This window comes from Leptidea sinapis, chromosome 11 (assembly GCF_905404315.1).
Source record: "Leptidea sinapis chromosome 11, ilLepSina1.1, whole genome shotgun sequence".
Taxonomy (NCBI): domain Eukaryota; kingdom Metazoa; phylum Arthropoda; class Insecta; order Lepidoptera; family Pieridae; genus Leptidea; species Leptidea sinapis.
In genome coordinates this window covers 4,891,391-4,903,765 of record NC_066275.1, presented here as the reverse complement: position 1 = coordinate 4,903,765, position 12,375 = coordinate 4,891,391, and the positions used below count along the sequence as shown (strand labels likewise).

The 12,375-nt window shown below is 35.0% G+C and overlaps 2 long non-coding RNA genes across 2 annotated transcripts; both read right to left on the bottom strand.

Annotated features, from left to right (window-relative positions):
- Nucleotides 1–3,578: 3,578 nt before the first annotated feature.
- Nucleotides 3,579–6,521, bottom strand: LOC126966782 (uncharacterized). The gene is made up of 3 exons (XR_007729803.1): nucleotides 6,385–6,521; nucleotides 4,480–4,603; nucleotides 3,579–4,394 (listed from the first exon to the last, which is right to left on the bottom strand). It is a non-coding gene; the product is annotated as an uncharacterized LOC126966782 (long non-coding RNA).
- Nucleotides 6,522–6,744: 223 nt separating this feature from the next.
- LOC126966797 (uncharacterized) lies at nucleotides 6,745–10,065 on the bottom strand. Its single transcript, XR_007729817.1, has 2 exons — nucleotides 9,883–10,065; nucleotides 6,745–8,334 (listed from the first exon to the last, which is right to left on the bottom strand). It is a non-coding gene; the product is annotated as an uncharacterized LOC126966797 (long non-coding RNA).
- Between the last annotated feature and the right edge of the window lie 2,310 nt (nucleotides 10,066–12,375).

Below are 12,375 nucleotides of genomic sequence, written 5' to 3'. Positions count from 1 at the left end.
AAGATCGCCTGAGTAGGTCGGTTGAGGGCAGCGCAGGACCAATCGTCATGGCGATCTTTGGGTGAGGCTTTTGTCCAGCAGTGGACGTCTTCCGGCTGACATGGATGGAATGAACAGTTGTTAATTGTTATAATAAGGGTGATAAAAGTATTTCAAAGATATTACTGAATATTTTTCTATGTTTTATATTTCTGAGGCCCAGCTGTTTATTATATTAAGCCGTTTATAAGATCCGCAACATATTATGTTCAAATCTAGGTGATCACCGCCTCCCTGTCTCCTTGCAGCAGAGCGGTTTCGTCTGCAAAGCCAGTTCTTGTTAGTCTAAAAAGAACAGTCGAACGAAAGTGTATATATCTCAGTTAAACATTTAAACTCACTTTCATATATGTACCATCCGATAATTTTCGCAATATTGGAGGTGGGTGGTTATGTTCTAAATAATAATTCGTCATCATCCCGTCCTTAACCCTGACTTTTGCTTGACACTTCTTTGCCTTTTTCCTCGAACAAGTCCAGTAGTATCCTACAGGGTTCTTGGCAAAGGTGTGATTTTGAAATTTTATCAGAGTAGTTCCGTTTTGTGTAATAATTGTTTCAAAACCAAGATCTGAAATCAAAGACATTGACATATTTAATAACGCTCTTTATAACCTGTAAGTACTTATTGTTTATATAGTTGATATTTATGTTTATAATGGGCGTAATTATTTTTATGAGTGCGTATTCGATTTTGCGTAGGTATAAAATTGAATGAGTCGCTCACACTGTCCATGTTTACAAGCAAGCGGCAGAGGAAAGTAATACGTGCTGTCGGCAAATAGTGATGTGTGGCGCGAGAGGATTTATAGTGTTTTTAAAATAATAAATGGGCTTATAATTGACTGAAAAAAAACTGAAGCATTTAGCAATACCTGTAATACATCAAATAAATATATTAGTTATGGTCCAATGCAAATACTGGTATAAAATTGTGTACTTGAATCAAATTTCTATTTTTTTTAATTGCTTTTAAATATAAAATGGCAATATTTTCGTTATTAGGCTCTCTGTGGTGCACTTTCAGAACATATATTCCGCTTGAGAAACAATAAAATATTATAGCTCATTACAATTAATTATATTTGCACTGAAAGATAACGCTGACGTTAATTTTCGTGAAACGCTACGAAGGAATGCATCTTAGTAAATTTTCATGACAAATTATATTTTTACTCTGTGAAGCACAATATCAAGGCTTAAACATAGTATTTTCTTTGATTAACGCGAGTGCTACACATTTTCACACGTTTTCAGGGGGACTTTTTCTTTTTGGTTCCCTGAAAATGTGCCTTAAAAAGGTCACGAAAGGTCGGGTTAAATAACTTTTGTTAAAGTTACTAAAACGTAACTTTTACGCAAAAATAAATGTAAAAATACAGTTACAATTACACGAGTTTTAATCCTGTTTTATGTGAAAACTTAACTTTTTAAAATCGTTATAATCATCGAATAGTCTGCTCACACCATTCCGATGTAGTTCTGGAAAAAACTCAAAAACATGAACTTTTCTCTCTCTTAAAAAATATTCCATGGTATTCCAATATGGATCTCGAATTAATGAGAATACTCCAGCAAATTATGCATAGTAAAAAAGACTGTTGATTTGCAAAAGATTTATTGTTCCTTAGGTTTCCAACAATCAAATAAGTTAAGAATAATGCTGTTGGATTTTTCCAACAGCTATTTGAACTATGAAATACCTTATATATACCACTGATCAGATGTGAGACTAAAAACTACTAAAATTAAAAATAACTGCAAGCTATTTTTGTAATGAAACAAATTTATGGCTAAGAATGTCACACACATAGTTTCATAATTCATAAGAACAAGGAACATAATATGTAAGCAAAACAGCAAGGTACGACCTTATTGGCCCGCTCGAATTCCGTTTGTAATATACATAGACACTTTACAATCACAGCAAGCCGCGGGCAATAAGCGAGCATATCGCTCTTTTCACCCGATAGTTTTCGTCTTACCATAAACTATTGACGAGCAGTTTGTGCTCACTTGTTACGAGGAATGTACATTTGCAGCAATACAAATATATCGCCAACTACGTTGCTGCCGCTTATTCTTTCAGAATCTAATGATCGATTCACACGCGATTTACGGCTACTTAAAGTTATAATACAATGCTCCCTTTCCAACCAGGTTGCGGTGTTTCGTGAAACAGTATCTTTCCAGGGAACTGCGATCTTAAATACGAACAGAATGGTGAAAGACCGCCTTATTATTTATTTTTTACATTTTTATGTAAGTTCCATCATTAAGTTTTACATATTTTGGAGCTGCATGAGTGTGCTGCAATTCGAAAGCCATTAACACGTCATCTTTTATTCTAACTTTAGCCTTGCACTTCCATTGCAACCGACTGGAACACCGCCAGAAATATCCTGAATTAGCTTTGGCAAACATGTATCCATCAATAAGTATAAGACGGTAACCTTGTGTCGTTTTAACGTAGTCCCATTTGACACCTGCACAAAAAAATATTATAGTCAGTTAACTAGGTTAATACCTATACAAATTATAGACGCAAAAACCTTTTTTTCGAATCACATTTCAGTACAATTTTTACAAGAATATTGTCGAATTTCAACTGAAGAGTTTCTTTCTGATAGGTTCAACATGAGGGTAAGTAGCTACGTCGCTCTTGTCGGTTCCGTTCATTATCTGTAAATAGAAACCTCTTACATATAAAATAATTTACTTTAAATTTATATTGACCTATATATACAATCTTACGGATATTTACATACCTACGTATACCGAACCATATTAGTACTTGGTTACGTTGTTACGCGTTACCACGGTGTTGGGCGTGGTCAACAAATATCAAACACACAGCATGATAATATGCTAGTGTTCACGTACAAGACGCAGGTGCGGCGCGAGGCGGTACACACAGACGTGTGTGTTCACGTGAAGCTAGCGGCGGAGCGCGCGAGTTACTCCCTACCGTGAGTTCAACCAGTTTGAAACGATAGCACGTGTTCAAGTATGAATTTTCAAAATAAAAGATCATCGTCGTCTAGCGTTCACGTCTCACAACACGTTCCTCTGTCGACCACGAGCTCGCCGCGTCACCGCGCTGTGAGGTCACTTTTTCGCATACGCCGAAGCCACATCAGAGCATTCACGTTGTTGATCGTTTCAATTTAAATTAAAATATTTTTATTTAAAATTGGAATTGACATCACTTATTGAAAGTCAAAAACTACCACCCATTACAAAAAGAATGCCACAGACCTGAGAAGATTGGGCGCAACAAACTCAACGTCCGCGTCAACTCCTGGCAAAGAATTCTGGGTGCAGCCTCTGTTGGTGGACCGACGTTTAAAAGGAGCAATCACCATGCAGCGTTACCTCAATACGGCAGGCAATTTTATAATTACTACCGAGTGAGTGTGTCCACATTCAATTATATTTTACATCACATAAAAGATAATATTTCGCGACAAGACACAAAATTTAGACAAAGTATCCCGTCAGAAGAAATGCTTGCTCACATTAAGGTAAGTAAAACTCAGTTCTTAATTAAACAATATTTATTATCGTTTACTTATAGGTACTTATGAAGGTAGATCAACACTGCCATAACCTACTATTATTGTTAACACAAGCCATGCTGAGTGCCAAGCTGGCAACGGCGCAGTGGTCCTATTCTTTTGCTTTTGCGTGAGTTATTGAGTTTTTGTTTGGTTGAAAACTCAATTTGACTTCAAATCGAATTAAATTAGCCATGTGAGATTTGATGTAACATCTTCCAAATAAACAGAAAAGGTAAATTTTAAGCATAAACTTAGTGCTAAACTTAAATCTATATTCGTTCAATGAATTTTTCAATTCTATGGGCTTAAATCATTTATACATCTAGATAGACTATCGACAGCTGTGCAAACGTCGTAAAAAGTTGAGTTCAGAATTTACGTCTGAGATGATCAATTCACGTACAATAACACAAAGTCCGAGTGTCATACAAATCGCGAGTGTAAGACGTAGCTTGTCACGTAAACTAATATTCCTCGCCCATTTTTATCGATTGTCTTACAGCAAGAGACTCTATCTAGACGTATAAATTATCTGAGGCAATCGGTTATGATTTGATTGAACTTACAACTTAACATAGATCCCATTTTGTAATTGCATGTATTTAGGAGGGTCATGATTATGTTTCAAGTAATAACTACATACAATGTCGGACTTAATTTGTAATTTAGCTTTACAGTTGCTATTGGTTCGTTTTGAACATCCCCACCAGTATGAACTCTTGCTCAGTTTGCCAAACGTATATCCGTTGACTCTCGCAAGGATTGATCCTTTGTTCGTTTTAATGTAATCAAAAACTGTTTCTGAAAACAAATATTATTATCAGGATAAACGTGGATCAGCATCTATATATTTAAACCTTTAACTTTTTATATTAACGACCTGGATATTTATAAAGCCCACATTCTAGCTGCTGTCATCTCTGGTCTGGCGCACTCCAGTATCAGCCTGATCCATTTGACCGCGTGCAACGAAAAGCTGCTCGAATCATCGTGGATCCAGTGCTCTGTGAACGAATCAATTGCGTAGAGATATCGCTTCATTGTGTTATTTACCGCATTTAATGGGAAGGCTCCGGATACCTGTTTAACCTGACCTCTGCCGCCCAATCCCTTGACCTTTGTACGACTTACGATCACAAATTATGATTTCGTCCCACCATCTAGCTGTGTAGGTGTGTTCCTCCACAGTGCGGTTCTCGAAGAACTTTCTTCCACTTCCAACCAAGATGTGAGCTTCCTTGTGCGGTGTTTCAAAAACGATACGACATGGGTACCTTCAAAAAAAAACGCGTACACCTTTCTACATGGCTGCCGCTCCTGTGACTCCTCGGGTGTTGCAAGAAGATTTGTGCGGCGGATTTGATCAAGTAACAAATAAGGAACAGGTACGCTAGGTTGTCCTCCACAATCCTTTATCAATATAAATCAAAGACGCATCAAATAAGTATACATAACGTGCCATCATCGCAATTAAATAAGCAGGCCTCTAGCTCGGCGTCAGTGCCAAAGTGTGTCCAGCTCCTTTTCTACAAGAGGCATTTCAAGAACATCACCAACTGCAGTTGTGCAACAGTTAATAAAGAGAATTCCGTGAAAATGATTGAAATATACTTGTTATTAACGTAATAAAAAAGCTGAGACTGTAGAAAGATAATAGGATTTATGGGTTTTATGTTTATTAGAAAAGAATTGTAAATAAATCATTAATATTTTATGATTCATTAAATACATCCATAAACATTTACATAAAAAAGATGTGTGTTATTTCAAAACAACATAACCGCTTTATACTAATTGTATAATATTAATTGTAGTGAGATTGTGTGGCACCCAAATATCGAGATTTTATCCTCAAATTAGTCAAAACAATTCCCAGTTTTTGATCATGTCGTTACTACTCATGCATCTCTCATCTCTAAACTCCAACTCAAAACACTTAAACCAAATTTGTGCTTCTCTTATTGTCAATTTATTTATCGCAGTTTGAGTTGCATTTCATTTTTGTAATATTTTTTGAAACGAATCAAAACCACTACATATGCGAACTCTCCTCGACTTATTATGAACTAACACTAATAAGAGAAGACCATGTTTTTAATTTATGTCTGTTTGTCCGGTGTTACGACAGTTTACCTGCGGATAACGTGTTTGGCTCGACACAAGTATTGGTTAACACATGGAATCTTTAAATCTTCAGCGCAAACAAAACAATAACACAAATAATTCTTACAATTACAACAACATCTTACAATAAAACACCCCAAAAAGTACAAAATTCAAATGAAAATAATGATGTACCTACGACTTCCAAATTTGATAGTTCTATAAAACTTAAAGAGCTGCAACAAAAGACAAGAATATCTAAATTATAATATAATAAGTCTATATAATATATATAATAAGTCTTTTTTAAACTAATAAATAATAAATTATACTTTGTTTAAGACCGTTCCCATACAAAGAAAGTAAGTTATTAAGATGTTATTTATGGGTTCATTAGTACAATACAGATGGACAGCTGCTATTCAAATTTGGCGTTTGGTTCATTGGTTTTCAACCTTCGACAAATCGCAAAGACACGTCTCAATTAAACAATGTTTTTTTTTAATTTGTTTATTTAAATTAAAATCAATTTTCCGTCTCATTATTTTGTAGGCATAACATTGATTTTTATTCTTAGACTAAAATATATAGAATTTCTATTACCGGTACTAAATACTAACACACTTTGATTATATTGTAAATTAAACAATATTAATATAAATAATAAGGTATAATTACTTACTAATTCTTATATAGGAGCCATCTTTTAACATCATGTATCTGGGTGGATCGTGGTTATGTACCAGGTGACAGTCCGACAGGGTGTCACTTTTAATTCGTATCTTTGCTTCACAGTTATATTGGGTTCTACTGCTGCACTTCCAGTAGTATGATATCTTGTTGATTTTTCCAAAAGTGTAACCATTAACTCGAGCAAGAAGAACCCCGTTACTTTTTTGTATATAGTCAAATTGTATATCTGTTAACAAAAAAATAGCAATTTTAAACATCAAGGTTATAAACTACACTAATCAACAATAATAAATTTAAAACGTACCAACTTTCATAAATTAGCTTATAATAATTCAAACAAAATACAAACTGCAGTAAAATTATACTTTATTAGGTAACTAATTAAATTCACAATTCCTATCTTGATTTAACTTAACAAGTTAAATTATTTACACTTTACTGTCACAATTTATATTTATTTACTGGTAGGTACGTACTGATTTAGGTAAAGAAGACAACCCTAACGTCGTCAGAAGAGGTAAAGGTCACGCGATAGAAAGAGATGCAACTTCTAGGTGAATAAAAATGTTGGTTAGTAGCGCTGTGTGATCTGAATTACACCTATGGCCGCAAGAGTTCCTATTTCTTTAATTGATTTCTAGTCTTCTGTACTTGTACTATTACATATTCTTTGGTTATATTACTAATCGTGGCTGTATAAATGACAGATAAAAGCAGAGGAGTAGAAAAAATATATTAAATATGTTTGACACATGAATATTACTTGGTTGCAAAAAATAAAGAACTATAATTCGACTAAGTTCGAAAGCGAACAGTTGCATAAAACGTAATAGATTTCGGGTCTCTCCTTTTTTACAAGATTATAGCCGTCATCTGTCAATCTATCAAAAACTGCGCGTTTTATACAATCGAGTGAATCGACGCGTTCTTAGAGTTTCGCTAGGCTGACAAAAGCCGTCAAACATAGTCGACACAAATATTAAACAATGAAATAATATACAACTAAAATTAAAATTAGTACTATTTTTATATTTTCAATTCATATTTGGTATGTGTTTATTATGTAAGACATTTAGATAATATTCCGCCAATTCAGATGCATATTTTGTGTGGTCTCAATAATGAAATGGGGTTAAAAATCAAACATAATAGCATCTTGCAATGAACATCACTGCCATTATTCGTGCGCGTATTGTATAAACAATACTAATATAATTTATACGTCTGTGAACACCTCGAAAAAATAGCGGCGAACCAAAGTTAAGCTCTATTTTCATCAACGCACGCATACTAAAACAAAGTGTCTAATAAATCGCGAGTGTAAGACGTAGCTGTCTCACGCATACTAAAGTAATTCACCTGAGCGATTCTCAAGCGTTTCCTTATTAACTAAATTTTTGTTTAAATTAAAGAGCACTCGGATGATTAAATCCAATTGGGCTAGGTTTGATTGCAATCAACTTAACACTTTATTGTTTATATAATATAAATACATATAATATTATAATAGCTAATATAAGTGCAGACGTATGCAGCACGCTACAGCTTTAGAGCGTCTGAATTAAGTACTTACCTCAGGATTTAGTTACAACCAGAAACATTTAAGTTACCTACTTAATACTTGATTATACAATAAAAAATAAAACCCGTAATAGACATCAAGACAAGTGTATTAAAATCATATTATATCAAATAAAGCATATTTATATTTTGATATACGTTCCATTCGACAACTTCACTAAATTGGGTGGGTCGTGATTATGCTCTAAGTTATAGTCACACAGTAAACCATCTTTAATTTTCAACTTGGCTTTACAATTATTGAGTCTTCGTGAACAAGTCCAAGTATTTGAAACTTTATTCAATTTCGCAAATGTATATCCGCTAATCCGAACAAGTAACGACCCGTTGCCAGTTTGTATGTATTCTAAGGAAACATCTGTAAATTACAATAAGAACATCTTAAAAAATAACTGTACATATATTATTGGAAAAAGTAGCAGCACATGTTACTAATCGACATGAAATAGGAATTACAAACGCTTCATTAAAATGCAAATTTAATAATCACTTATCATACTTTTATTAAAAATTATTGGAAATTAATAACAGTTTATTTAATTAACACTTTAAAAGCTAAAACATAACACGTATTTTACATGAAATTCAACTATGCTGCTAAACACGCCAGGCGTGTTGTAAAGCGTCTACAGACGTCTAAACGTTATTGACGTAGAACAGCTTGAATAAACCTTTCAAGATCCACGAGTGAAAGTGAAGACAAAAGACTTTATTGTATGTCAAAACGAAGTACATAACATACTAGAAAACAAAGCGATGGCCAAAATTATGATAAGCTAAATGTAATTTGAAATAAGTTTGTTATTAAACAATATTCCGTTTGGTGTTCCATGAAATAATCTATGACTGATAAATTGGTAAAAGGTTATCTTTCAGAAGGTTATTCAAATTAACAGACACTATACTAATATTATCTTCTTACGTATATAACCAGTTGGCTTTCACGCAGTGAGCTATCACAAATGTTTAATTACCTGTTCGAAGCTGATTATCTGTTCTTTTTTTATGGAATAGGAGGACAAACGAGCGTACGGGTCACCTGTTGTTAAGTGATCACCGCCGCCGGCAATCTCTTGCAATATCAGAGGAATCACAGAAGTGTTGCCTGCCTTTAACGAAGGTGTACACGCTTTTTTGAAGGTACCCATATCGTATCGTCCCGGAAACACCGCACAAGGAAGTTCATTCCACAGCTTTGTAGTACGTGGAAGAAAGCTCCTTGAAAACCGCACTGTGGAGGACCGCCACACATTCAGATGGTGGGGATGATATCCTAACTTGTGACGTGTCGTGCGAAGGTGGAATTAAGCGGCAGGAATCAGGTTAAACAGCTCTACGGAACACTCCCCGTGATAAATGCGGTAGAAGACACACAATGAAGCGACATCTCTACGCAACGCCAACTGATCCAGCCGTTCACAGAGCATAATCTTATTAGATCTTCATTGATAGTATATTTTCTCAAATGGTAAATAAATCTTGACGTTCAAAAAGTGGTTTAAAATGCTATTTGAATAAAATTATGCTGGTTCTCGGTCTTTCGTCCGTTCGGGAATTTGAAACTATACGTCCAACCTAAGAAGCTTTCTAGTTTTTTGATCTTTTATTCTTTCTTTTCTTTCTTTAGCATATGTGTAAAGCTTTCATTTTATTGCTGATCACAAATTTCATAAGTAAGGCTAAGTATGTGATCTGAACTTAACTCCACCACATTTATAAATAAATATACTGTATAATACATCATATATCACTGATATTACATACCTTATACCTTAACATAGGCGCCACTTTTTAACTGAATAAATCTGTTTGGCTCATGATTGTGTTCTGAGCTACAGTAGCGCAACACATCGTTTTTTATTCTAAGTTTAGCTTCACATTTGTATCTCCTTCTCTGTGAACATACCCAAGAATATGAAGACTTGTTCCATTTTGAAAACGTGTACCCGTCAACTCTAACAAGCCAGTTTCCAAATCTATTCTGGATGTAATCGTAAGTAATTCCTGTAATTACAATAATTGTCAATATTATTTTCTATTGCTTATACCTACTTCTGTTTTTCTGTCTAACGCTAGCAAGTACACGAAGGTACTACTCACCCACTTAAAACCGACGTGAAGATGCGGCATCGTCTCTGTACATATTCTATTTTTACTATGGGAAAGGAGAATAAACGAGCGTACGGGTCACCTGGTGTTAAGTGATCACCGTCATCACTCATCTGTTGCAACACCAGAGGATTTACAGAAGCGTTGCCGGCCTTTAAGGAAGGTGTACGCGCTTTTTTTGAAGGTCCCGGAAACACCGCACAAGGATCTCTACATTTCAGAAGTACATCTTTCAGTTAGATGTGGGCTATCTCCGTATCTGCGCGGTCGTATACGTTTACGGTTTTTGTTGTCCAAATTGGAAGAAGGAAGGAAGTCCGTACAAACACGTACTAAATTTTCAGGTGCGGATGGATAAATCGCTGTCGAAGCGAAGTAATATTTTTGATTTCATCTGCTTTAACAACAAGATCCCAGAAAACGTTCAAAACAAAAGCATTACGTTATTCAAAAGAATTGTTAAAAAACGTTTGTGTGGTAAAGGTTACTATAACATAAATGACTTTCTTCATGATACCACAGATTGGGAATGGAGCGACCGCCCTCAGGCTATTAAATAATAAGTTTAATTGTACAATGTTACTTTGGTACTTTCTAAATGTTACTTTAATTGTAAAACATATTTTTGATGAAATAAAAGCCCGCTGAGTTTGTTGCGCCCAGTCTTCTCAGGCCTGAGGCATTCATTTTGGAATGGGTGGTAGCGAACGCAAGCTAAGTCAGGAATTTGTAGCGAAGCGAATAGGAACCTGTTCGCGACGTACGACGTTTTGTGTGAAATGCATGTAAACGTATTTACCTTTATTATAATTAATAACACCGAAGTCTCATCCAATCGTAGGTAGGTATATAGTATCATACTGCCTTGCCTTACCTATGGTTGTCAGACCTGGGCCCTTACCCAAAAACAACTAAGTAAGTTAAAAGTTTGCCAAAATTCAATAGAACGAAGTGTAGTCGGGGTAAAGCGCCAAGACAAAGTGCGATTGAATCATATCAAAGGAAAAACTAAGATCAAAAGCATAGAGAAAACAATACGCACTTTGAAATGGAGATGGGTAAGCCACTTTATGAGGGATGAAACACCAAAATGGTGCCCCAGAGGAGATAAGAGGAATAGAGGAAGACAGTTCATACGATGGGAGAATGAACTGAAACAGATAGGAGGACCACTCTGGACTAGAATTACAAGGAACCGGAAAGAATGGAAGACCTTGGAGGAGGCCTTTGTGGAAGGACAAACAGTTAACAGAAAAAGGACACAGACTGTTTAAAAGTTACTGCAAATAATTAAGTTAATAATATAGTTATGTAAGATAAGTTAATTAATTAAAATGTTTTATAGTATGTGTATTAGCTAGTAAGTAAATTTTTGTTTTGTTAACTGTAATAAAGGCTTTATTATTATTATTATATATAGTATCAAGAATAATAATGTGTTGAATACAAAGAGTTACAGTTTATTAATCTAAACTTTATTGTCTGAATGTTAAGTTGATTATATTTTAATATAGCTTCCGTCTGCTCTCCTCAACAGCTGCGGCGGGTCATGATTATGTTCAACAGACACTATCTCTAGACCACATTCGTTGTGCATTATGAGTCTTGCGTCACACTTGCACGTGTATTTCCTAGAGCAATAAAGGTACTGTTTTGTCGCTGCTTTCCTTCCCTTGAATGAATACAAATAGTCCTGGTATTTTATGACCGAACCTCTCGCCCCTACATTGATGACTTCATAAAAGGAATCTGCAAGTAAGCATTAATGGTTCTAAAGTTATTTTTCGTGATTTATGTAAACTGTGAATTTTCATGTGTCTTATGACAAGGGTGACAACAATAATAGTAACGTACCTTCACTTGCGACATAACGTAACGTAACGTAACGGGAACCCTATTACTAAGACTCGGCTGTTCATCCGTCTTTCTACAAATTAAACTCGCCGCTTTTTTAATTAAACAAGTGAGCTACCGAGTAGACGACCTGTCTACATCTTTGACAACACTGTGTCACTGTATTGACAGTGACACAGTGTTGTCAAAGATGTACATGATGACTGTGACATTGTATTGACAATGATACTTCTGAAGTTTGTCGAACGTCAGGCAGCCTTGCATAATTAACGCGGGAAACCTTACACGTCCAAATAAAACCAATCATAAGCAAAATGTCTATTTATAAATATTTGGCATAAAGTTTATTCTCAGGTATAACATTATACCAAGTTTATATGTCAGGCTGATTGTATTCTAATTATTATCAGTCAATTTCAAATTGCCATTTTCTAAC